A 25215-nucleotide genomic window follows, 5' to 3' on the forward strand; every position below is an offset into this window, starting at 1 on the left:
CCTGGGCGCCTGTTAAACCACAATGTCACCCCATCTTGTTGAGAGTATGCCTTTCCTTCCCCGCCCCTCCACTTTACCAAGGATGAGGTCCGCCAGGGGCTGGTTTCTCCTCACAATATGTCCAATATGTAAGACGAAGTCTTGCCACCCTTGGTATTTCAAATGCCGGCGGGGTCACCCAAGTGACCAGGTTCAGCAGAGCTTCCAGACTGAGAACAGACAATGAAGTAGGTCTCGGCCCCCCCACTGGACGCTGGAAACCTTATGCATGGTTTCAAACCTGCTCACAGAGCCGTGCTTAAACACATTTGGTTTGGAATAAACACATGCATGCATGAACTGAAGCCCTTACTTACCTTTACGTAAAGAGATAAGCAAGGGAGTAGGGTTATGATGAGGATAAATTATTGGGGGAAAATACACTTTTTTAAAACGTTAGAACACATACTTACCTAGTAGGTGGGATACCATGATCACGAAGGTGGTTTTCTCACGGCGAGGCTCATCCATTGCATTCCGGATGTGCTGACCCCTGCGAGTCCCCCAAATGTGGGGAACTCAACTGCATCATTTATGATAGTGGGGGACTACGTTCACGCTCTCCCTTGGGGGGAGGGGAGTTTGAACTACTGGACATCCCTTTCCGGAAGGGTTTCGGGAAGAAGATGAGCCAGTCAGGGTGCAATGTAGCAACGATGAAACATACAACTTTCCTCTAGTCCCTAATGCTTCCTCCCCCCCACCCCCCACTATTATGATCCCAATTCTACCTTACAAATCTGGCTAGACCAGAGGATGTACACTGGTACAAATAGGAACTGGAAACGCACGGAATCCAGGACAGATGATCCTTTCAGGACCAGTGGTGACAGTGGTGATACTGAGAGGGGGATTGGAAAGGGGGAGTCGATAACATGGATCAACATATAAACTCCTCCCTGGGGGACGGGCAACAGAAAAGTGGGTAAAGGGAGACATCGGACAGTGTAAGATATGACAAGATAATTTATCAAGGGTTCATGAGGGAGGGGGAGGAGGGATGGAGGGGGGAATGAGGAGCTGATGCCAGGGGCTTAGGTGGAGAGCAAATGTTTTGAGAATAATGAGACTAATGAATGTACAAACGTGCTTTATACAATTGATGTATATGTATGGATTGTGATAAGAGTTGTATGAGCCCCCAATAAAATGATTTTTAAAAAATTAGAACTAATATGTACATCTTTTAACCTCTTCCCAGTCTGTATACCACAGCATTAAATAGAAAAGCAAACATGTAGATAGGGATTATCATATTAGAAATATATCATTTTGTATCTTTTTAAAAATTTCTCATCAGGTAGTAGAAATTATAGACCACTGCAGATTGACTTTCATGCTTATAAATTTCCTGGTCATTTAGCTTATCCATATGCAGTTTGATAGGGATGCATTTGAAATACAGACCAGATTTGGGGAGAAAGGGATTTTAAATCTAGTAATGACAGTGTCACTGTGAAAATTAAAATACACAACAAGTGATCTAAAATCGATGGCAAGGAGGGTGTAGGAGGTTTGGTAGGGCTTGATCAAGGGCAATGTAACTGAGGAAATACTGAAAACCGAATGAAGGCTGAACATGATAGTGGGACAAGAGGAACGTAAAAGGAAATAGAGGAAAGAACTAGTAGGCAAAGGGCATTTATAGAGGTCTAAATACAGCCATGTACATATGTAAATATATTTATATATGATGATGGGAAAATAGATCTAGACATATATCTATAGGTTTAGTATTAAAGTCACAGATGGACATTGGGCCTCCACTCAAGTACTCCCTCAATGCAAGAACATTTCATTCTATTAACCTGGAATTCCATGATACTCACCTTCCCAACACAATCGCTGAAGACAATACAGGTGCATAATCAAAAGCAGTGAAGAAAGCTGATGGTGACCGGCTATCAAAAGATATAGCATCTGGGATCTTAAAGGCTTGAAGATAAACAAGGGACCATCTAGCTGAAAAGCAACAAAGCCCACATGAAAGAAGCACACCAGCCTGTGTGATCATGAGGTGTCGATAGGATCAGGTAGCAGGCTTCAAAGACCCAGAACAAAAAATCACATCATTGTGAATGAGGGGAAGTGCCGAGTGGAGACTCAACGCCCATCTGTAGGCAATTGGGTCTCCCCTTACAGAAGGGCCGTGGGGAGGAGACGAGCCAGTCAGGGTGCAGTACAACACCGATGAAACATACAACTTTCCTCTAGCTCTTCAATGCTTCCTCTCCACTACTATCATGACCCCAATCCTACCTTACAAATCTGGCTAGACCAGAGCATGTACATGGGTACAGATAAGAGCTTGAAATACAGAGAACCCAGGAAAGATAAAGCCCTCATGACCAATATTGAAAGTAGCTATACCAGGAGGGTAAGGGAAAGGTGGAGGGGAGAAAGGAGAATTGACCACAATGATCTAGATATAAACCCTCCAAGGGAGATGGACAACAGGAAAGTGGGTGAAGGGAAACAGTCAGTGTAAGACATGAAAAAATAACAATAATTTATAAACTATCAAGGGTGAATGAGGGAGAGAGGGTGGGGGAGGGAAAGGGAAAATGAGGAGCTGATACCTAGAGCTCAAGGAGAAAGAAAGTGCTTTGAAAATGATGAAGGCAACAAATGTACAAATGTGCTTGACACAATGGATTTATGTATGCATTGTGATAAGAGCTGTATGAGCCCCCAATAAAATGATTTTTAAAAGAAAAGAGACAACTTGACGGTGATAGCGCATCAGACAGTGACATGGGAGAAGGCTAAATGTCTCCATAGTGATTTAAAGTCCTGGGGAAAAGAATGTATAAGTGCAAAAGAAAATTAAAATACAAAGTTGAAAAGTCTGTGTGCTCTGGGGGTCTTTGAGGAACTGTGGTCCTTAGGGCGTCTCCAGGTACATCATATTTTAACTTAGGGCCATCGACGTAATGAAGCACATAAACAATAGAAAGTCTCAAAACAAAACACCAAGAAAGAAAATCTTCCCTGCTCAATATCTGTGAGAAACAAAATTTAGAAACACTTTGGAATGTCCACTTTGTCTTTTTATGTAAATACAAAGCCGACTGGAATTAAGCATTCTCAACGTGTTCATGCTATTTCAGTGGAAACCTGGAATACTGAGACGGTTTTCCTTTATGTCATCAGTAGTAAAGTATTCTACACGGAAACATTATTGTTTATATGGGTTTTTTCGCGTATTTTGTTGTTGTTATAGAAAACACACAATGTACACCCATCCATGACCTCCATGCTTGTAAATGAGAATGGGATTTACTGCTTCTGTTCTCATTGTTGAGAATATGCACAGCAGAACAGACCCCACTCAAGTTTCTACCTGCACCGTTCACTTTGCACAACACAGCCTCACCCTGCCTTCTGAGTTGTTCCTCTCCCACTAACAGTGGTCCCGGCTCTCAGTCTCTGCTCATCTGCAGAACTGCTGTTGCCAGTGTGAGCCCAGAGAGAGCTCTTAAAGAAGCACAACACTCAAGGCAGACATTCCTTACCAGTTCAACTAAACTGTTGTTTGGTTTTAAGAAAACTTCAGGGGATCATTTTAGTTTGGTTTAAAGATTATCTCTGGGCACTATCTCAGGGGACAGCTCAGTCTGCAGACAGGCACCATCCAGTTCTGATCTTCTGGCAAAGGAGGCCTTTGTTCTTGGAGATTATTAGCCACATGTTCCATTTCCTCTTATACATGAACAATTCTGAAGTTTCATATCATTATACCAAATCCAAGGAGCCCTGGTGGTGCATTGGTTACATGTTGGGCTGCGATCTGCATGACCAGCAGTTCAAATCCATCAGCAGCTCGAAGGCAAAAGTCTGGGCTTTCTACTCCTGTAAACATTTAGTCTCAGAGTCCCACAGGGGGGTCACTATGAGTCAGCATTCACTCTATGGTAGTTAGTTTGTTTTTGTTTTATTTCCAAATCTGGACAAATTTTTCTACTCCAAGAGTCATTTATCAAAATAACCATGCTCTGGTTTCTGGACATTTTGGTTGGTTTGGTTGGTTTTTTTTTTCATTCACGTATTTATTCCAGTCAAAAGAATGACAATTTAAAGCCATTTTTTAAAGTTAAAGGAGAATTTGGGGCACAGCTGCATTAATGAAACTGACCTGGATCTAAAGAGCAACCCTAACAGGTGTGCCCTGTTGCCGTGGGGGAATAAATACATAACACTTACACAGGAGATTCCAGTAGGAGCTGAGGGGCGGCACGCCACCCTTTGAAAGAAACAGCCCAGAAACAGGCTGCAAAGAACATGCATTAACATTGTACCGCCTGACGGGAACATCCCCAAGGTGACTGCGAACGCCCACGCCGATTCCACGCACCGCACCGGGGTTTGGCCCCTCTGCCTTCCTGGGTCACACCCAAATCCAGAAAGGCTCCCGCACCCATCCCTTACTCTGGAACACGCAGCGCAGCTGGCAGCTGGCACCTCTGGGAAAACCGGGGCCCAGGCTCGTTTGTTTACATGACAGGCCATATGCACGCACTTCATGAACAAGCCTAGAGTATTTTCACAATTTTTCCATTTTTCTTACAAAAAAAAATTAGGTAGCCCATTCAAAGCTTTGAAAATAAGAAAGAAAAAGAAAGAAAGAAAGAAAGAAAGAAAGAAAGAAAGAAAGAAAGAAAGAAAGAAAGAAAGAAAGAAAGAAAGAAAGAAAGAAAGAAAGAAAGAAAGAAAGAAAGAAAACTTCAAGGGATTTATGCCCCAAAGCTCTCAGTCCCAGAGGCGCGCTCATTTGTTCCGGGGCTGGGAAGCCATGTAGAGGGCGATGCAGCAGTAGATGGTCCCGCCCAGCGTCAGCGCCATCGTGGTCCGGTACAGCATCTGGTCAGGCAGGCCCCGCTTCAGGTGGACAGGCACGCTGTCAGATTTCTGGAAAAACTTCTGCAGCTCAGGAACTTTGTTTTTCCCAGCGTAATCATAGACCGGGTCAGCGGTCAGCTTAGTTGATGTGGCAAATATGATTGGCGGCGCTTCGGTGGCGATGATGGGCTTTAATCCCTGAGGGTTATAAACGTCAAAAGCCCCTGCTCCCGCCAACTTCTGAGTGAAGCCACTGAATTTGTAATTCATGATGCCCGGCGTCCAGGGTTCCACCACTGCTGCCTGCGCGACGGCCCCAGGAAAGCTGTTGGTTTGTTTTCTTCTAGCATTTTACATCCCAATTTCTTCATGGTAACAATAGGGATGCAAAAAGATTGTAATTAAAAAACCAACCAAACACATCCAGGGAATCGGCCACTGTTATATGATACCATATGAAATGGAAGCTCATTAAACCATTAAAATGTTTTTAAATCATAGCATCCTTTTGTGTCGTAACATTTTCCATGGGAGCCCTGGTGGAGCTACTAACTGCAAAATCCGCAGTTCGACTCCACCAGCCATGCTTCTTGGGGAAAAGATGAGACTTTCTACTCCCATAGAGTTAGTCTCAGAAACCCAGGATGCAGTTCTACTTCTCTGCCTATAGGGTCGCTGTGAGTCAGAAGTGATTCAATGTTGGTGAGGAATTGTGTTAACTTTTTCCACAAACGTTCTTGTAACTAAATGTATGTATATTCCCATATAACTTTTTTTAAAGGTTTAGCTTTTTAGTTTAATTTATAGTCTATTCATGAAATCTGACAATTATCTTAGAGTTAATAGACTGATGTAAAAATTCTGTCCATACTTACTTTGCTTTTGTTATAAGAACCACGGGACCAATTGGCTCAGGAATCTAAAGAATGAAAGATATCATTAAAATGCAAGGAGGTGGAGAAAGTCATATTTGGCAGAATCCTTCCTTAAGAGTCTTTGTGTGTGGTTGGAATAGATACTTAGATAAGATAAGAGGCTGGGGCACTGGAAGGAGAGATAAGACATCCTTAAGGAGGTGCTTGGGATTTCACAAAACACTTCGTGCAAATACGCTGGCCTTCCCTGACTTTGCCCCAGCGCACCGTGATAGCCCCAAGATTCAGGAAGTGTTCTAAGTCTCGAGTCCCCACCACTACCGTCACCACCACCCAAAGAAGCATTCCAACTGTCGCATGCGTTCCAACTCATGGCAACCTCGTGTGAATCAAGAGCAGAACTGGGCTCCACGCGGTTTTCAAGGATGGGTTTTTCAGAAGCAGATCGCCATGTCTTTCTTCCCAGATGTCTGTGGGAGCACTCAGATACCACCCTTTGGTTATCCACCCCTTGCTCTGCCCAGGGCTCTTTGAAAATGCCAGATTCCTCATTTGTCAGAGGCACCTCTGTGCCTGGGTGGAACCACAGGCATATTTCAACACATTGTCCACCTGCTCCCTAGCAAATATGTTTTGGTTGTTCTTTATCATGGAACATGAACCCTGGTGGCACAGGGATTAAGCACTAAGTTGCTAACAGAAAAAGTTGGCAGTTCAAGCCCACCAGCCACTCCAAAAGAGAAAGATGAGGCAGTCTGCTCTGTAATGAATTATAACCTTGGAGACCCTAAGGGACATTTCTACATGGCTATAGAGTAGCTGTGAGTCAGATTCCACTCAACAGCAATAGGTTTGGTTTGGGGTCAGAGTTCTCAACAGGAGTCCTGGTGACACAATGTTTAAATGTACTGCTGCTAACTGAAAGGTGTGTGGTTCGAATCCACCCAAACATCTCTGTAGGAAAAAGACAGGATTGTTTGCCCCTGTAAAGATTAAGCTGAAAACCAACTTACTGCCTTAGAATCAATGCTGACTCATAGTGACCCAGTGTGGGTTTCTGACACTGTACCTGAGCAGCGGAGCCCAGTCTTTCTCCTCAGAGCTGCTGTTGCTGCTGGTGGTTTTGAACTGCCGATCCTGTGGATTGCAGCCCAACACTTAACCACTGCACCACCAGGGCTCCTCCTGAAAGGACCCCAGCCCAGGAAACCCTACAGATAGGTCTGCTGTGTCCAGTCAAACATTGACACAAAGACACCCCAACAACTATCTAGCTTGAACAAAAATGTCAATCTCTTTTGCACTTTGGAGCTTGGTTCCATTTGGGTATTGATCTTCCCTTTCATCAGGATCACTCTGGCTTTGCAGTTCTTTTTGTGCTTGGTTCACTGCAGACTCAGCCTCCTCTCTCTCTCTCTGTCTCTCTCTGTCTCTCTCTGTCTCTCTGTCTCTCTCTGTCTCTCTCTCTCTCTCTCTCTCTCTCTCTCTCTCTCTCTCTCTCTCTCTCTCTCTCTCTCTCTCTCTCTTGCTCGCTGTTAGGCTCTCTGGAAATTCACCCTAAGGGAAGCACTCCACCTGATCTTAGTACACAGCTTTTCCGCCACTTCTGCACCTTAACTTGCCTTTTCTCATGGACAGCACTTCCCTTGCAGCCTCCTTTGAGTAGAAGCTGTTCACGTCCCCACAAAGCAGAGAATGCCTCCACCTGGTCTGTGCTGCTCTCAGGCAGCGGCAAAGGGAAGGGTGAGAAGGAGTCCTCCTTGATCAGCTACAACCCTAAGCACCGACAGCAGCCAGAAGCCTGCATCTGTGTTGCTGTGGAGCTATCTTGCACAGGCTCAGTCCTCTTTATACAGGAGCTCTGATGGCTTAGCGGGTTATGGGCTGTGCCACTAACCACAGGATCAGTAGTTCAAACCCACCAGCTGCTCTGTAGGGGAAAGCTGAGGCTTTCTGCTCTTATAAAGAGTTACAGCATCGGAAACCCACAGAGGCGATTCTACTTGGTCCTATAGGGGGCTGGGGGCTATGAAGCACTAAGTTTGGTTTGTTCTTCATTACATTTCCTTCTTCGCCAGCCGTCTTTACAGAAATGAAATCTGTTGTTTATACAGACTGTGGACATCAAGGGCAGAAGTAGCCCCATGCTTTAGGATGCACGCCCTTCCCTTGTTCCTGGGCTGGGTCCCCTACTCACGGTGACCCAGGCACATGGAACAGGTGCTGCCCAGCCCTGCACCGTCCCTGCCATTTCTTGGAGATAAAACCCCTTGTGCTTCATAGGCTTTTTACCAACTGATTTTCAGAATTGGATTACTAGACCTTTCCCCCTACTTTGTGTTAGTCTGGAAGCTCTGTTGAGCCTGTCTGTCATTAAAGCAACCACAACAGACAGATGGCGACTGTGCTTGAGGCGCAATGGCTGGGAACGGAACCGAACCGGGTCTTCTGCGCAGAAGATGAGAATTCTACCCGTGACCCAACCACTGCTCCCCCCTTACCCCAGGCAGACTCAAAGGCTCACGGATCACCGTGACGTTCTAAAATCAGCAGCTGTCCGTCGGAGTCTGTGGTTTCATTGCGTGGGCCTCTTCCAATCTTTTTTTTTTTTTAAAGAGAGGTGATTTCAAATGCGGCAGTTTTTTTCAGTCACCTTCCATCTCAGCATCTCCTCCATGTGAAGTGGACTGACGTGGTGAAGTAGAAACCCCAGTGACCCAGGCTCTTAACCATCGGATTGCTGACTCAGCAGGCTCTCCACGGGAGGGACGTGAAGCTGTTTGCTCCCATAGTCTACTCTGTCCTAGAGGGTCGCGAGGAGCCGGCATCGTCTCGATGGCAGGGAGTTGTTCTTTTTGAAACTGGGGAAAGGACAACTGAGAAATACGAGGACGCATGCCAATAGAGACTCCTCCCGATGGCACCTTCGTTTCCCAAGAATCGATGTTGCCTCTGTTTGCATTCATGGGCAGTTTTTCCCCTTTTCCAATAGCTGCCCCATAGCCCTTATTTCCACCGAATGATCATCATTTATTAAATACAATTTTTTATTTGATGATTCTTTGTAAAAATATATTCTTCTTATTATTGAAAAATTAAATGGCCTAAGTCTAACAGCAGGCGTAAGTCTTTCCCCCTGCCCTCAACTCTTTGTATAGATAGTAATGGAAGTCTTTTTATTTTCAGTAGTTTATTGAAATATAATTAACATATACAAATCAAGAGTTCAATCGTATTAGGAAAGAGTGTGCATTCACGACCACAATCAACTTTAGAATATTTTCTTCCTCCTGTGCCCGTTGCGTTTAACTTCCCTTTTCCCTCTCTAACCTGCCCTTCTGTGCCCTTGGGTAATTATTAATCCAGCTGGTGGCTGCATAGATTCATTCATCTTGGTTTCCCGTACAGAAAGATACACAAAGCAAATGCCAAGAAACACAACAAAACAGACTCAGCAGTAATGCTCCAAATAAAGCAGAGAACTGCAAAGGAAGTAGAAATATTTTGAAAGCAGAATGAATTCAAGATGGGTGAAGAGGGAGAGCTCGCGATAAGGTGTGATGTTCCAGCTTCCTCGAGCTGCTAAAATCCATTTTATAATGCCCGTTTTCTGACACTACGGCCTTCACCTTCCTAGACTGCTCAGTGGGGACTCACCAGAGGGATTCATCCACGTAGGGACCTTGCAAATGGATTTGGGTTTCGACTGTCATCTCGTTCTGCAAACTGGTGTTTGGAATTTAGGCCTGTTATCTCTTCTGGGTTTGGAGTTTATTATTTATCATCCTTGGATCACACAGGCTGGTGCACTTTTTCTGTGTGGACTTAGCTGGCTGTTTATATTGGGACAAGACTGTAAGACCCCAGATGCTTTTTTGTTTTTCCTAAGAGCCAGGTACCACTTAATTTCTTCACCACACTTTGCTACAGCACCCATATCTCTAGTGATCTCTTCCTGAGAAACCCAAGTACTTTGGCCTCCAATATTATGTACAAACGGGGACCCAAGACTTGAACAGTAATGCTTGTTTTCATCCATCATTGCTATTGGTTCCCCTTTTCTCCCTCTTCCCCGCCCCAACCTCCCCCTACCCTCATGGTATCACTTGTCAAAAGCTCTTATGTGTGCCAATGTGCGTACTCTGGTCTAGCAGAATTTGTGAGGTAAAGTGGGTCAGGATAGTAGGGTGGGGTGGGGGGCGGGGAGGAAGCATTAAAGAACTAGAGGAATGTTGTGTGTTTTCCCACCCTGGCTGAATCATCCCTTCCATGCGACCCTTCTGTGAGGGGATGTTCAATTTTCTACAGATGGACTTGGTGTCTCCACTTTGACCCCTCTCTTTCACATCGATATGATTGTTTGTTTTTGATATTCTGAATACCTGATCCTGTAGATACCTCATGATCACATAGGCTGGTGTGCTTCTTCCACGTGGGCTTTGTTGATTCTCTGCTAGATGGCCACTTGTTTAACTTCACGCCTTTAAGATCTCAGGCACTATATCTTTTAGTAACTGGGCACCATCTGCTTTCCTCACCACATTTGCCTATGTGCCCATTTGATCATCGGCGATTGGGTCGGGAAGGTGAGTATCACGGAATGCCAGGTTATGAGAACAAAGTGTTCTTGTCAGGGGAGACTGAAGTAGAGGTCCAAAGTTCTCCTGCTGCCTCAGTAATTTAACATATGTACATAGTACATATGTACACAGATCAATACCTTTATCCTTATATATTAATCCATTTACATATGTACATGCCTATATTTAAACCTGTCTCTATGGTTTTTGCCTCCTAGTTCTTTCCTCTGTTTCCTTTTACTTTCCTCCTGCCCCACTCTCTTGTTCACCATTCACTTCTCAGTAATTCCTCTTGGCTACTTTGCAATTAATCAAACCCCACCTGGCATTCTATTATCCCCTTCCTGTCAATTTTAGATCCCTAGTTGTTACCTTGTCCCTGAGTTTGGACAGCTCATTTTTAAAAGCGATTTAACCATGGAGGAGGGGAAGTTCTACAAATGACTGTGGTAACGACTGCACAACTCTTCTTGTCATGATTGAGCCACTGAATTGTGTGATAAATGGATTAAATGCCAATCAAACTGTTTTAAAACAAACAAACAGAAAGATTTGTTGTTCTTAGGTGTCAATCCATAATGACCCTTTGCACAACAGAACGAAACAATGCACAGTCCTGGGCCATCTCACAATTGTTTCTTTGCCTGAACCCATTGTTGCACCCACTGTGTCAATCCTTCTCGTTGCGGGCCTCCCCTCTTTTCTGCTGCCCCTCCATTTTATTAAGCATGATGTCCTTCTCCAGGGATTGGTCTCTCCTGCCAACAAGTTCAAAGTATAAGAGGGAGTCTCACCATCTTTGCATCCAGGGAGCACTCTGGCCATACTCTTCCAGGACAGATTGGTTTGTGCTTTTAGCAGTCCATGTCCAACTCAAATGCATGATTCTTCTCTGTCGTCATTATTCAGTGTCAACTTCCACACGCAGATGAGGGAATTAGAAATCCCATGGCTTGGGACAGCTTTACCTTAGTCCTGAAAGTGACATCGCTGCTGTTCAGTACTCTAAAGAGGTCTTGTGCAGCAGATTAATGTGTCTTTTGCTATCTTGACAGCTGCTTCCATGAACACTGATTGTGGATCCAAGCAAGACAAAATCCTTCACAAATTCAACCTCTCCGTTGATCACCATGTTATCCAGTGGTCCAGTTGTGAGGATTTGGGTCTTCTTTACATTGAGTTGCAATCCATACTGAAGGCTGCTATCTTTGATCTTCATCAGCAAGTGCTTCAAGTCCTCACTTTCAGCAAGCAAGGTTGTCATCTGCATATCACAGATTGTTAATTAGCATTCCTGCAATCCTGGTGCCACCTTCTACGTCATGAAAGCCAGCTTCTGATGATTTGCTCAGCAGACAGATTGAATAAGTATGATGAAAGGATACAACCCTGTTGCCCATGTTTCCTGATTTTAAACCATGCAACACTCCTTGTTCTGTTTACATAACTGTATCTTGTTATATGTATAGATTCTGTTATATGTGTAGATTTTGTTATAGGTATAAACACAATGAAATGTCTTGGAATTTCTATTCTTCTCAAGGTTATGTATTGTTTATTATGATCCACAGAGTCCAATGCCTTGGTGTACTCAATAAAACGCAAGTACATACCTTTCCGGTGTTCTCTGCTTTGAGCCAAGATCCATCTGACATCAGCAATGATATCCCTTGTTCCACATCCTCTTCTGAATCTGCCCTGAACCTTGGGGAGCTCTCTGTCAATACACTGCTGCAACCATTGCTGTATAATCTTCAGTACAATTTTACTCGAGTGTGATGTCAATGATATTGTTCGATAGTATGAGCAGTTTCAAACTTTCTTTGGAGTGGATTCAAAGATGGTTCTCTCCCAGTCAGTTGGCCAAGCATCTGTCTTCCAAATATCCCAGCATACATCAGTAAGTGCTTCCAGGGCTTCACTGGTTTGTAGAAACATTTCAGTTGGTATGCCCTCAATTCTGGAGCCTTGTCTTTGGCCAATGCATTCAGTGTCACTTGAACTTTTTCCCTTTAACACCGTTGGTTCTTGCTCATATGCTACCTCTTGAAATGGCAGCTTGTCTACAAGTTCTTTTTGTAAATAAAGAATTACAGCCTCATAAATCCACAGGGGCAATTCTACTCTGTCCTGTAGGATCACAGTCAAGCAGAATCAACTCGATGGCAGTGGGTTTGATTTGGTTTTAATGTCCTCAGAGTAGGTGAGACAGATGTGACACAAGAAGTCATTTCATTCAAGTTCTTTCTCTACAGGGGCTTAAGTGGAGAGCGGATGTTTGGAGAATGATGAGGGCTATGAATGTACAAATGTGCTTGACACAATTGATGTATGTATGCATTGTGATAAGAGTTGTATGAGCCCCTAATAAAACGATTTTTTTTAAAGTTCTTTCTCTAATAAGGAAACTGAGTTCAAAGATACTGAAAGTGATTTGATTCGAAGTCTTGCCCAGAAAAGATTAGTACCTCAGCTTCTGGAATCTCAGTCTGCATGCTGCTGGTACTTTTTGACATTATCATCACCAACACTTCCAATTCCCTTTCAATTGTGATCATTAATTTATCAATGAAAAATTCTAGTTTGTATGAGATCGTTCATGCTACTGTGAAGAATGGAAACAGTCCTACCCCAAAGCACAGACACTATGCCATTTCTTTTGAACTTTTTGAACGTTGAAAATTGTCTATCTTGTTACTGCCACAGAAAACCTCTCCATGGCAAGGCAAAGCCCCATCTAGGGTGCATTGTTTGATTAGTCTTCTCACTCACTGCTATTTAGTTGATTCCAATTCATAGCAGCCCTAGAGGACAGAGTGGAATTTCCCCTGTGGGTTTCCGAGACTACTAGTCTTTTTGGAAGTAAAAAGCCCTATCTTTCTTCCTCAAGGTGGCTGGTGGTTTCAAATGGCTAACCTTACCTTTGGCTCCCCAACCTGTAGCACATTACCTGCACCTCCTCCTGTCCCCACCCAGGGTGCCTGTGCTTCAATCCTAAGATTCACCATAGTTGGGATCTTGTGGGAATGGCACCCATTTAATATTATGGCTTGTGTCGCCTAAATGTAACTAGTAACATGTCATTTCTTCAGCCAACTCATAGACTTGAGGCTAATTTCTTACCCTTCCAGGGTTGGGTTTTACATTTTTTCATTTGTTCAGGTATTTAAATATCTTTCCGCCTGGCTTCAAAAGGCAACTTCATTCCATTCCATGAATCCCTCAGATGCTTATGTAATGCTTTTATAAATATTTTTTGGAAGTTGATAGAATTCTGTATTCTTTTCATAATTGTGTGAGTCCGGCAAGCTCAAACATGTGGAGATGTTAAAGGACATCCAAAATTAGCCTGGTCTTTCATAGCCATACTATGTCTATATCATGGGGGCTTTTTCTCTCTCGTATAGCAGTGTGATGAACCAATGGTTTTTCATAGACTCAGTTTGTTTCTATTACTTTTGGTCATTAGTCTTTTTAGTTAATTTTGGTGATCAAAATGTCACAATGAAGAAAGAGGATAAATTTGTATGACTTGAACATCAGAAAATTTGTTTCCATGATTGTTTGTTTTTCTTAATAGAATTGTGTCGGAAAACATTCAGTCATCAGAGCTTTATTGCAAGAACTGTGTGTGTTCTGAAACACCCTTGGTTGTGGTCGTCCAGAGTTCTTGAGAACTTTCCTATGTGCTGCGAAGGATTGAACATTTGAGTGTGTACTGAGTGTGACATTAAATTGTGAATTAGCAGAATTTGAGATGTAACAGCATTGGAACATAATGGTACTTGATAATCTCTTTTTTAAAATTTGCCTCCCAAAAGACATTTACAGAGGTATAAACATGGGCACGTACATATGTAAATATATTAACATACAATGATAGGGATATAGGCCTATGTACATACATTTATGTGTTAAGTTTTAAGGAAGCAGATGAACCTTGGGCCTCAGCTCAAGTACTCCCTCAATGCAAGAACACTTTGTACTAATAACCTGGCATTCCGTGACACTCACCTTCCTGATATGATCGTTGAAGTCAAAATGAGTGCATAAGCGAATGGGGTGAAGAAAGTTGATGGTACCTGGCTATTAAAAGATATAGTGCCTGGGGCTTTCCAGGCTGCAAGTTAAACAGTGGCCATGGAAACAAGAAAGCCCACATGGAAGAAGCACACCAGCCTGTGTGATCATGAAGTGTCCACAGTGTCAGGTTTCAGGCATCAGAAGATCCTAAACAATCATACCAATGGGAACAAGTGGGGTCAGAGTGGAAACCCAAAGTTCAACTGGAGGCAATTGGACATGCCCTCACAGCAGGGTCATAAGGGAAGGATGAGTCAGAGTGCAGTAGAGCACAGACAAAACACACAACATTCCTCTAGTTCTTTTATGCTTCCTCCACCCCCACCCCCCGCTATCATGGGGTTCTGCCTTACAAATCCGGCTAGACCGGATCATGTACACTGGCACAAATAAGAGCTCTCAACACATGGAATCCGGGACAGATAAACTCCTCAGGAACAGAATGTGAGTAGCGATATCATGAGGGTAGGTGGCAGGTGGGGGGAGGAGGAAAAGAGGGGAACTGATCCCAAGGATCGGCTTATAACCATCTCCCCGCCCCACCCTCCTTGAGAGCAGGGGATGGGAACAAACAACAGAAACGTGGGCAAAGGGGTATATTGGTATGTGTAAGATAGGAAAATAACAATAATTTATCAAGAGTTCACACGTGGGGGGTGGAGCGGGGCTGATACTAAGGGCTCAAGTAGAAAGGAAACGTTTTGAAAATGATGATGGCCACAAATGTACAAATGTGCTTGATACAATTGATGTACAGATTGTTATAAAAGCTGTAAGAGCCCCCAATAAAAAATTTAAAATTAATTTAAAATATATATATATAAAACTCTAACTTTAAAGCTGAAAAGTCACTGGAATTTAAAACTAATTTTGTCTACATGCCATTTCAAGATTTTGCCCCATGCATTAAAAATTGTGTACTAAACAAGAAGATATAAATTAAAAAAGAATAATGTACAAATTGTTCATAATGTCTCTGTACTGATCTCAAAACTACTAATAAAATGCCAGTTACCAAAAAAAAGAAAGAAAGGAAAAAGGAAAGCTTCTGTTGGCCTGTGTAAGCTGGGGACAAATATTCAGACAAGTTTCAAGTCTTCTTTGCTTTCGGCACCATTGTCTTTGACCCACATTGAAACTCTACTGTTTCAGATATGCAGCCCATCCGTGTTCTAATACCCAATGGTGTTCAGTGGAAACTGATACTAGAGGCCAAGCTATAAATACTATAGCGTGTTTGCCTGGCTTTGTGGACAGAGATGAGGAACGTAAAACCTGGAAAAAGCTCTGCTGGGCGGGGCTTTCCTAGTGTCCATTATTCCCCTGACAAGCCATCAAGCAACTCCTTCTGAGTCAGTGCACCCAGTGGTGTCGCCTGGAAGGTTCTCGGATTGGAAAGTGATGCCAGACATAGATTGTAGGGAACCTAGGGGTGTGGGGGAAGCCAGCCCCCCACAACTAATCATGGTTTCAGTAGGTTCAATTTTATGATATATATATCTTACAGTAAAGTTATAGAGAATAAGAGAGATAGGAGAGAGAGTAAAATGAAAGAGTCAGACACATTTCATAGTAGCATGCTCACCTCCTGGACAGCCATGACTTCAACAGCCAGGTCCATGCACAGCACGAACAGAGAGGGCAGGAGAGTGTGATTTATTGTTAACCAAGGCTTATATATCTTTGGGGTTTGCATGCCCACTAATTACAGGTAAAGACATAGGTCAAAGGAAGGGGGTGTACAATAGGCATAAGTGTAACAGAAAGGGGATGTATATATAATAGGAAGAGGAGGGACCAGAGGTATACATGTGACAAGGGTGGACCCTAGATTCATGATGGAGGCCTAACCTTGGTCACCCTTGAGTGGGCTTGATCTCCCTGGGTTCTTCTTCAAGGAAACAATTTACTACTATCCTTATCAGAAGAGAGTGGGACCTACTTAGAGTGGGACAGACTATAGAGTCTGATTGCTCTCGATGACTGATAGCCCTTAGGGAGAATAACCTCGGACTTACTTTCGTTGCCTCCAAGTGTATAGTCATTTATCATGTGTAGCAAGCAGCTAGGTTTGGCATATATTTGGGGGAGACAACTTGGAAGAAATCTTTCTGTATCCCACATAGGGCAACCGTGAACCACATTTGCTGTTTCTGGGTAGACACTACGAATATGTTTCTACCCAAGCCTCAGTGAACCACGCCATGGACTAAGCACCACTATGACCTTGGATGCTGACCTGGCAGGCAGCATGGCATAACCCAGGGGCTACACCAGAAGGACTTAACATAGAGGTCTGGGTGAATGAACTGAGTCCAGCCTCAAAGCTCCCTGCACCCTGGGACTGAGGACTGGGGTACTGTGATGGGAGAGTGGCCACGCAGGAAGTTGCAGTCATTGGACCTTGGGGGAAACCCCTGGCTTGGTAGGTTTCCAATGGAAAGGGACTCAGAATCACCATATATATTAGTATCTCTATGCACCCCTTGCAGTGATATAACAGGTTTTGATCTGTTGGGCAGGGATCTGCACTTGGAAGAATTGATCCAGGAAATTTCCTCCTGGCACCAATCCCCTTACTTAGGGTAACAGAGCTCAACTGAATGGGAGATCAAACTGTGTGGGACAGCAACTCATAGGTTGGGGCACATGGTGGAACTGTCCTCATACAGATAGTGTCAGGAGCGCTCTGTCATTTGAAAAATTGATGATGTTATCTGCAGTCTCCTTATAGCCCAACAGAATGATTAACAAGGCTTTACTTTTTTCCCCGTCCTATGAGTTTTTGCTTTCTTGCCTTTAGTTTGTTTTGTTTGATTGCTTGTTTGCTGGTTGGTTTGTTGCTGTAGTTGGTCTTAGAGGGTTTTGATTTTGTCAGAATACAACTGCCAAAGTAAACCTGAGTAATGCATATCCCATGGACAAGCAGATGGATTCTGGGTTTCCACTTCACTCTAGCCCCAATCCAAGAGCAGTTAGTTCTTATAACATGGCCTTACTCAACAATCACCTTCATGAAATGATCACTGAAGCTAAGGCTGCTACAGCAAAGTGGGGTGAAGAAAGCAGACGGTGCCCCGCTATCAATAGGACTAGTATCTGGAGTCTTAAAGCCTTGTATTCAAACAAGCAGCCTCTAAGTAAGGAGTCATTCAAGGCCACATGGAAGAAGCAGACCAACTTGTGTGATGCAAAGATGACAATAACAAAATCCAAATATGACGAAGGGAAAAGTATCAAAGCTAAAATTGTGACCACCCCCTTTTATAGAAGGCTATGGAGGACAGTTAGGGCCCCAAACCTATGTACAGAGTATCTAGTCAGATGAAGCCACTGGGAAATGCCCTCCAGCCACAGGCAAGGGTCTGGAACAGGTTTATTATTAGATAGAGATCATTGTAATCTTGATTATGCTGGGTCAGACTTGATACTTGCTCAGCTAACCTCCCTCTTGACCCAAGCTGAATTTGTTCTAGGCTCAAGTATTTCTTGCATGCTCCGCGACAAAAATCTCTTCCCTGGTTTTGTAAATGTTGATGGTGGTCTTTTCTTTCTTACTCATTCTTTGTACTTTTATCTTTATATTATTTTTATCCTAAAAATTAAAAAAAAGGAATACCCTATCATTTGAACTCCTTTTTGAGCCATTTTAAAGTAGTTTCAGTTTTTATTATTTTCTGGTCTTTGAAGTTTTTCTGTGTTTTTGTCTAGTCATTATTGTTGCTTTCTGGGATTTGTTTTTGTTTGTTTGTGTCATATGATTTTCTATAATTGTGTTTTGCTTTATATGATTTTTCTGTATATGAAACTCAGGATAGATAGATCTAGAGAGAGAGTAACTGGATAGGGGCATGGTCCGGGAGGACGGGGGAATGGGGAGCTAACAATGAGTATGAGTAGAAAATGTACTGACGTTGGTTGTGGTGATGACGACATTCATCTCGTTAATATGACTGTATGATTAAATTGTATGATATGTTAAGTATATGCCAATAAAAAGGATTTTAAATGATTTTTAAAAAGAGTTATCGTTTCGGAACCCCACAGAGCCAGCTCTACCCAGTCATGCAGGACTCTGAGTCAGAATCCAAGCGATGGCAATGAGTCTTATGGTTTCTTGTTTTTGTTGTTGTTGCTAAAACGTTATGGGAGCAGGTTGCCAGATCTTTCCTCCCATAGATGGATTCAAACCACCAACCTCTTGGCTGGTTGCTGACTGCTAAATCATCGCACTACAAGATGGGAGCATCACCCCTCAAGTGTGGGGATGCAGACCGCACTGGGTGACCCTATCTGAGAGGTGACACCAAAACGGACTGTTCACAAAGTTCATGTGCAGGATTTCAGCAAAAATGTATCATTTTAATACAAGTACCCTGCTGGTCAGTTAGAACAACAAAGCATCTTTTGTAGGCCCAGCTTGCACACCTGCATGGGAAGACTTCAAAAAGGATTCATGGAAAAAATTCATGATACTTTCACTTCTTGTGTCCATGAACGATCTGAAGCCTCCCGATGCCAATATGCCTCCACGGCCAGCACTCTGTGCAAAGGTTTTTTTGAGCCTTCTAATGGTCATTGATAGTTTCGAGTTTTCTGGCACTTTACCTGCCATACAGTGGTGAGTAGCACATGTGAAAGGAGCCTTGTGTCCTACTGCATTACTTGTTGGACTGCTAACCCCAAGGTTGTAGGTTTGAAATCACCATTCACTCTATGGGAGAAAGAAGAGGCTTTCTACACCCTTAAAGAGTTACAGAAACCCACAGAGGCAGTTCTAATAGACTTGATGGAAGTGTGTTTGGTTTTTATCTTTGATTACCTATGAAGCTACATCAATAAATTTTTTGAGCCTGAAGTAGTAATTAAAGGGAAAAACAAAACAAAACAAATTCACTGTCATCAAGTCAATTCTGCCTCGCAGTGACCCTAGAGGACAGGATGGGCTTGGCCCTGTGGGTTTCTGAGAGTGTAACTCTGCAGAAGTAGAAAGCCTCCTCTTTCTCCAGAAGGGCAGCTGTTGTTGCTAACCTTGCCCAATGCCAATCCTCTAACGCCACCAGGGCTCCTATTAAGAGAACATTTTTAAAAGACATGCTCAGTTACAATTAATACCCAAACTAACAATGATATTTGCATACCAATTGAGAAATATTTTATCAGACAATATTCTTATTATTATTCATATAATTAAGAAATATTGTATTTAGGTAACTTACAACTCTATTTATTATGCATTATTCTATGACAAAAATGGGTAATAAACCTCACTGAGGATTCTGGTAGGTCCAATACATGGGGTGACATCAACCCCAGTGACCCACCGTACCTGGGTTCCTGAAAAATAAACTAAAACCTTTTAAGCTTTAGTTCGTATGTTTCAGGTCCACAGACTCATTGCTTCCATCCTTTCTCTGCTTCCTTCCTTTTGTTTTTTTGCTAAATTCACACCCACGTTAGTAAACCAGTTATTAAAATATTTAAAATGTATAGGATCACAATGGAAATTTTGATTTTCAATTAAATATCAGTAACTGTCTCTAGACAAGTCATTCAAAATAAGCAATTGTTTATAAAACTCTGACATCTCCAAATTAAAAAAAATCTATTCAAAAACGAAAAACACCCAAGGGCTCAAATAGAAAGTAAATGTTTAGGAAATGATTATGGTAACATATGTACAAATATGCCTGAAACAACTGATGTATGGAATGTTATTAGAGCTATAAGAGCCCCTGGACCCAAGGGTGGGTATGACGGGAGCATCAGAGCCACCTTCCAAGATGTAAAAACAAGAAATAAGGAATGACATTTAGTCCTGGCCTCAAATTGAGCCATTGCCGACGACCAACAGGTGGTCAAAAGAACCACCCCAGAAAGACTGGGGAACCCCAATAAAGCTTGGCTGGATGCTGTGGAATTTCCAGAATGACGTCAAGAAGCCGGCCAACCTGCCTATATAAACCCGAATAGAGACCCTGACTTCTCAGAGAGCTGGGAACCAAGGAGAGATCAACTCCTGCTCTCTCCAACTCCACCCGGGGTGAGTCCCCCGATGAAGCCAATGCTTACTGGGACTATGATGCTGAAATGATAATGTAGTGTGTTGCCCCTATTCTTGATATTTGTTTAAAGTGACATTATAGTATAAGTTAATATTAGGATTATTGGGAGGGGGAGTGGCGAGGGAGGGGAAATAAAAAGAGGACCTGATGCAAAGGTCTTAAGTGGAGAGCAAATGCTATGAGAATGATTGGGGCAGGGAATGTGTGGATGTGCTTTATACAATTGATGTATGTATATGTATGGATTGTGATCAGAGTTATATGAGCCCCTATAAAATGTTTTTTAAAAATTAGGATTATTAGATTGTTTGATGTGTGTTTGCAGTGAATAAACCGAGAATTCGAAAATGTCAAAAAAAAAGATATGAGCCCCCAATAAAATGATTAAAAAAATTTTTTTAAAGCAAAGACAATAATCAAACCCACTACTGTGTGTCCATTCCAAATCACAGAAACCCTGTGTTAGAATTTCTGAAGCTGTAAACCTTTAGCAGAGCATATTGCCTCTTCTTTCTCCTGAAGAGCCACTGGTAGGTTTGAACTGAAGACCAGTAGTAGATCAGACCAATGTGATCCACAGGCTAATCAGATGCACAACCAAGAACTTGGAAGGCAAGTGTGGAGTCAAAGTCATGGATCTGATAGCCCTGCAAATGTGGGGTTCTTCTGTACCTGGAAGCCATGATGCTGCTGCCCAGTGTCGTGGAGATTAACAGAGAGGGCTGGGGGCATCGGTGTTTGGCTGGTGCAGATTTAGAAAGCATGTCCCCTCCAGCCAGTTCTGGTGGCAGCCTGGTGCCCCACCTTCATGATGTCGAGAACAACTGATAGGTTGGCCTGGAAGTGACACTAGCCAGTGCGTCGGCAAACTTTTAAGACGGACGAGCCAATCCTGTTCCTTATAACAATTTTTAAAATATTCAAGGGTTATAAATATATATTTTTTACAAACAATTGAAATCACCACTATCTGAATAATACCCTTCAAAATGTTTGAGTTTTATTTCAGGGCAACATGTACATCCTGAAAGAGCCAAGTATGGCTCCCGAGTTGCAGTGTGCCGATGGGACCCTAGTGGGGTCTCAGTCTAGGGCTTTTGTGGATATCTGGCATGACACACAGCTCAGGACAGGAAAGCCAGCGATGAGTCACAGAACCCCCTATGGCCTAGGGGAGGTCACCCAGAAGCAGAGTGCATTAAGCGTGTAGTTGGTTAATGACAGTCGAACAGAATGTTCCCAGAGGAGACCTCTTAAAGAACAAACAAACAAAAGAATGCCAGGTTCAACACCTGCCTGGCTAAGAGAGTGAGACAGCATGGTAGGCAGCTCCCAGCAGGGAATAAATGTTCTCCTCTCCTCTGTTTTGGCCCAGACGGGGTCAGAAATCAATTTGAAAACTTGAAGAGGTTGGGTGAGGGAAGACAGGGAGAAATGTGCTGCCTCCCAGCACCCACATTTGGTGCAGTGGTTATGCATTGGGCTGTTAACCACTAGGTCAGCAGTTTGAAACTACCAATTCCTCCTCCGAAGAGAAATGAGACGTTCTCGGTCCTCCGGTAGAGTGTTACAGTCTAGGAAACCACAGGGGCAGTGCCGTCCCATCCCATAGGGTCCCTGTGAGTCAGAATTGATGGCGGTGAGTTTGGTTTGGGTTTTGAGGGGAACAAGGATTAACTTTAACTCAAGTTCAAGGTTCTGGGTTATATAGGACAGGCTGGATGAACTATCTGGATGAAAAACAACGGGACCGACAGTTCCGGGGGGACTTGGGGTGGGGGGTGGGGGGGGTAAGGAAGTGGTGTTAACAAACCCAGGGACAAGGGAAAAACATGGGACCCCAAAGGGTAGAGAAGGGGGAGTGGCAGGCCTGGTGGGAAATGATCAAGGGTAAGGTTGCTTAGAGAAGAGGTATACTCTAGCCCAGGTGGCGATGAAGCATGGTAGTAGGGCAGGAGGAAAGTCAAGGGAGATGGAGGAAAGAGCTAGGAGTCAAAGGGCATTTATGGAGGTCTAGACAAAGACATGTACATGCAAATATATATAGGAGGATGGGGAAGTAGATTTATGTGTCTATATTTATAGGTTAAGTATTAAGGTGGCGGAAGGACCTTGGGCCTCTACTCAAACACTCCCTCAATGCATGAATACTTTCTTTTATTAAATTGGAACTCTATGATGCTCACTCTCCCGACACAACGGCTGGAGCCAAAGTGGGTGAACAAGTAAATGTGGTGAAGAAAGCTGATGGTGCCCGGCTATCAAAAGAGATAGTGACTGGGGTCTTAAAGGCTTGAAGATAAACAAGCGGCCATCTAGCTCAGAAGCAACAAAGTCCACATGGAAGAACACACCAGCCTGTGTGATCGAGTGGTCCCAAAGGGATCAGTTACCAGGCATCAAAGAACAAAAAATCATATCATTGACTGCACACCTCCATGATAGGATCGCTGAAGACAAATGGGTGCACAAGCAAATGTGGTGAAGAAAGCTGATGGTGCCCGGCTATCAAAAGAGATAGTGTCTGGGGTCTTAAAGGCTTGAAGGTGAACAAGCGGCCATCTCGCTCAGAAACAAATAAGCCCACATGGAAGAAGCACACCGGCCAGTGCGATCACGAGGTGCCCAAGGGACCAGATATAAGGCATCATGCAAAAAAAAAAAAAGATATAAGTGTGTGTATGTATGTGTATTTATGTGTATATGTATATATGTATGTGTATATATATATTATATTAAATGAAGGGGGAAGTGCAGAGTGGAGACCCAAGGCCCAAGTGTCGGCCAATGGAGATCCCCTCATAGAGGGGCTTAGGAGAGGAGATGGGTTAATTAGGGTGTGAGGTAGTATCGATAAAGAACACAGCTTTCCCCCAGATCCTGGATGCTTCCTCCCCCCAACTACCATGATCCGAATTCTACCTTGCAGGGCTGGATAGAACAGAGGCTGTACACTGGTACATATGAGGGTTGGAGATACAGGGAATCCAGGGTGGATGATACCTCCAGGACCAAGGGCGTGAGGGACGATGCTGGGAGAGTGGAGGGTGAGTGGGTTGGAAAGGGGGAACTGATTACAAGGAGCCACATGTGACCTCTTCCCTGGGAGAGGGACAGCAGAGAAGGGGGGAAGGGAGACCCCGAATAGGGCAAGATATGACAAAATAACGAGGTATAAATTACCAAGGGCATATGAGGGAGGGGGGAAAAGGGAGGGAGGGGGGGAAAAAAAAGAGGACCTGATGCAAGGGGCTTAAGTGGAGAGCAAATGCCTTGAGAATGATTGGGACAGGGAATGTATGGGTGTGCTTTATACAATTGATGTATGTATATGTATGGATTGTGGTAAGAGTTGTTGGAGTCCCTAATAAAATGTAAAAGAAGAAAAGAGAAAAAAATGATTAGGGCAAAGACTGTACAGATGTGCTTTATACAATTGATGTATGTATATGTATGAACTGTGAAAAGAATTGTATCAGCCCCAATAAATTGTTAAAAAAAAAAAAAGAAGGAAAAAAAAAAGGTTCTGGGTTATTACACGGAATTGGACATTGTATGCTTTGAAAGGATATAAATTGAGACGATGTTTGCAACTGTGTTGTTGTTATGTGGGATTGAGTCAGTTCCAACGCCTCGCCACCCTAAGCACAACAGAACTAAACCCTGCCTCGTCCGGCCCCATTCTCACAATGGGCATGCGCCCATCGCTACAGCATCGGGACAGTCAAGCTCACCGATGGCCTCTTGGTCACGATCGACTTTTCCAAGCCTGACGCCCTTTTCAAGAGACTGGTTTCCCCTGATAACCAAGTCCAATGTACATGAGATAAAATCTCGCCATGCTTGCCTCGGGAAGCATTCTAGCTCTTCTTTCTCCAAGACAGCTTTGCTTGTTTTTCTGGAGGTTCGTGGTGTATTCAATATATTCTTTGCCAAAGCATTCATTCAAAGGCACCAATCTTTCCCCTGACTTTCCTATTCAGTGTCCAGCTTTCACACTGTAAGGAAAATCCTAATAGGGAATTTTAACCTTAGGAAAAGAAACCCAATGCACTGCCCCACCCCCATGTACTTCCTCATATCTGGAATACACCCATCCCCTGACCCTCTTATTAAAGACCACGGCTGCCCTAGAAACCCCGTCTCTTCCGACTCTGTGACCTTGCTCACTTCGGTGACCTTACTCCTGCAAATAAAGCTTGAAAGCTATGCCACTGGACATCCAGGGCCCAAATCTTCTGGAGTGGTAGTTGCTCTGGATTGCCAGCTAATAAATTTTCCCTCTTTCAAGTTCTCTAGAGTGTCACCTGGTCTTGCCCGAGTCACGAAGTTGCTGTTAGAACATGTGTATGAGGCAGGTGAAGATACCATGGCTCGAGTCAGGAGCAGCTTAGTCCTCAAAGTGACATCTCAGTGTGATCAGAGAAATCCTATGCGGCCTAAATTTTCACCCAGAACGGGGAAGCACCAGGGTACTGACTATCTTCTGAAGAAAAAGGAAAGCAAAACAAAGATGGTTTCGGATTACATCTCCTTTTGTCTTCTTTGTCCAATGCCTTATCGGACGCCTAATCTGGGAATCACTTTTCAGCTGTTCAAGTGCCTTTGACACTTGAAGTAAAATATTGTGATTCTTGAACAGGATTTTGCAAGTAAACAACATGTTTTAGGCCCCATGTATGGTTTGCTTTTTATTTCTACTTGATATGAATGCAGAGACTTTGAGCATAGTTT

At 43.4% G+C, this 25215-nt stretch overlaps 1 non-coding gene and 1 pseudogene across 1 annotated transcript; one reads left to right on the forward strand and one right to left on the reverse strand.

The window, feature by feature from the left end:
* The first annotated feature begins 444 nt into the window (after positions 1 to 444).
* LOC142437979 (U1 spliceosomal RNA) lies at positions 445 to 608 on the forward strand. Its single transcript, XR_012782473.1, has one exon. It is a non-coding gene; the product is annotated as a U1 spliceosomal RNA (small nuclear RNA).
* Positions 609 to 4770: 4162 nt separating this feature from the next.
* Positions 4771 to 5190, reverse strand: LOC142437396 (cytochrome c oxidase subunit 7A2-like, mitochondrial pseudogene; annotated as a pseudogene).
* Between the last annotated feature and the right edge of the window lie 20025 nt (positions 5191 to 25215).

This window comes from Tenrec ecaudatus, chromosome 1 (assembly GCF_050624435.1).
Source record: "Tenrec ecaudatus isolate mTenEca1 chromosome 1, mTenEca1.hap1, whole genome shotgun sequence".
NCBI lineage: Eukaryota > Metazoa > Chordata > Mammalia > Afrosoricida > Tenrecidae > Tenrec > Tenrec ecaudatus.